The following is a 2,642-nucleotide window of genomic DNA, read 5'->3' on the forward strand; positions in this document are numbered from 1 at the left end:
AAAAAAAAAGAAAAAGAAAGAGAATAAATCAGCTAAAGGACAGATGGAAATGCCCAGTTGACATTAGGATGAAGCCACAAAGCAAATGTCATTCTTTAACATCATTTCTATTAACAAAACCATATCGGCTTTTTTGTCCTGATGTAAGTACTGAGTTCATTAGAAACAATCTTAACAAAGCTTCATTTCCAAGTTCACTGTGCTGAGGCTTAGGCAATTTGTGTGACACACCAAAGAAGGGAGATGAAAATTCTTTCAATTTTCTTTCAAAATTGACTTAGTATGTGCAGGGAAAGAACCCAATCCAAAATGAAGAAGAAAATAATGGTTATTACATGAACACAAGAACTGGAAAAAGAAATTTATGAATTCAGAGAGAAGTTAGAAAGATGGAAAACTGGTAGTTACTACTAAAGTCAAGAATTGATGAATAATTTATAAAAGCATGATAGACATTTTTCAAAAATGGTTATAACTATTCTCCGAAATGTTATTTTTGTGAATGCATGTGTTTCAAATACTGTATTTTATAAATATGCATATACACATATACAGATGTATACATACACATATATCACAAATTTTATATACATGTATGCTATGTTAATGTGGGACAAAATCTATACTTTGAGAAGAGGGGTCCAAATCTATGATTTCTCTTACTGTATAATGTTCTCCTTGGTCTATTCAATTCACTTTGCATCAGTTTATGTAGGTCTATCCACCTACTCATTATTTCTTATAGCATAGTAATAATTCCATTATCATCATATACCACAACTTGTTCAGCTATTCTCCAATTTATGGGCACCCTTCAATTTCCAATTCTTTGCCACCACAAAAAAGAGCTGCTATAAATACTTTTGTACAAATGCCCCCCACCCCTTTATGGTTTCCTTGGGATACTGACCTAGTAGTAGTATTCCTGGGTCAGAGGGCATGCACAGTTAACAATTGTTTCAGTTCAAACACTACCAACAGTGCATTAGTATCCCAATTGTGTTCATATACCCTTCAACATTATATTCTTTTCCTGTCATATTAGCCAATCCAATAGTGATACTTCAAAGTTGTTTTAATTTGCATTTCTCTAATCAATAGTGATTTAGAGCATTTTTTCATATGACTAGATAGCTTTGATTCCTTCATCTGAAAACTGCCTGTTCCCATCCTTTGACCATTTGTCAATTGGAGAACGATTTGTATTTTTATAAATTTATTTCTTGATCCTAGCGCTAGTTCCGGGGGCCCTGGCTTCTCTTTCTGCCCTGGTATTCTCTCTAAGCTCGCTTTTTGTCTCTGGGTACTGTAATATTCCCTTGTCCCCATGACCATTGCCACCTGCCCCAATATTGGCAGACCTGTCTTCCTGTTTCCCTGGGCTGGAAAAATGATTCACTGTGACTTTTTCTTGGCTTTTGCCTTTAGAATTTGGTCTAGAACATTTCCTAGATTGTTACGAAGATTTTCTGGGAACCTAAGGCAAAAATATTTCTCACTCTACAATCGTGACTCTGACTCCAACATATCTCTTTTCAAATGTAATAAACATGCCATTTTCTATTAAACATTTTGTTCTCTCTGAACCACTTTATTTCACAATGTCACCTAGAGAGGATTTTGCACACTGAATCTGAACTGTATGTGTGGGCTGTATCTTTTCTTCTCAATGCAATGCAAAATCTGGGGGAATTAATTTATATATTTGTCAATTTCAAATGTTGTTTTCTCAAGGATAAATACTAGCTATAATAATGATAATTATAATATAATAAAATATGTAGTATGCTATTATCGTTATTAATTATGGTAGGTGCTAAAATGTTGGTTGAATTAAATAGAAGCCTGGGAGCCAGGGATCAAGATGAGGAAGGATGGAGATCTTTGGGGACCAAGTGGGAGGAAAGCTGCAAAGCCTTGAGCATGTCCAGAAGAGGTGATCCAGATGGGGAGGCTGGAAGCCATGCTAGGCTGAGGAGTTCCTTTACATCTCACCACATGAAGTAACCTTGTTCAAATATCTTTCATGACTCCCTATTACCTATAGGGTAAAATACAAACTTCCCTGTAACATTTAAAGCCCATCATCATCTTGCTAGCTCCATCTTGTTTTTTCAGGTTGATTTTATGTTACTCCCCCTCATGTACTCTTTAATTTCAATCATACTATTGTTTGAATACAGTCACTTGGGGGGAGTTGAGACACCTCTTTTTCGGAATTCAGGGAACTGTACCTGTTCATTCTCCCCCTCCCAATTTGAAAAGACTTTAATCTTTCCTCCAATTAGAAATCAGATTGCCTAATTGTATATCCTAATTGTGTCCTGTTAATTGTTTTCTTTTAATTAACTGGTCTTATCTAATTTCCCCCCCCATACTTCCCAGTTTCAGGGTCCAGTGCCAAAGGTGAGGAAGACCACTGGTCACCAATTTGTTACACAATTGGTACGCATTGCTTAATAAATCAATATGCTCAAAAGCTTGAACAACCTTTGTTTCTCCAGTCATTTTCCACTCTCCACAACATCATTTATATCTAGCCACTAAAGAAAAAAAAGGATTCATATAACTCATAAAGCTGCAATTTCCTATTTTCACCTCATCCTTTTCTGATGAAAATGTACTTTAACAGTAAACACGGA

This window comes from Dromiciops gliroides, chromosome 3 (genome assembly GCF_019393635.1).
Source record: "Dromiciops gliroides isolate mDroGli1 chromosome 3, mDroGli1.pri, whole genome shotgun sequence".
In the NCBI taxonomy this organism is placed as follows: domain Eukaryota; kingdom Metazoa; phylum Chordata; class Mammalia; order Microbiotheria; family Microbiotheriidae; genus Dromiciops; species Dromiciops gliroides.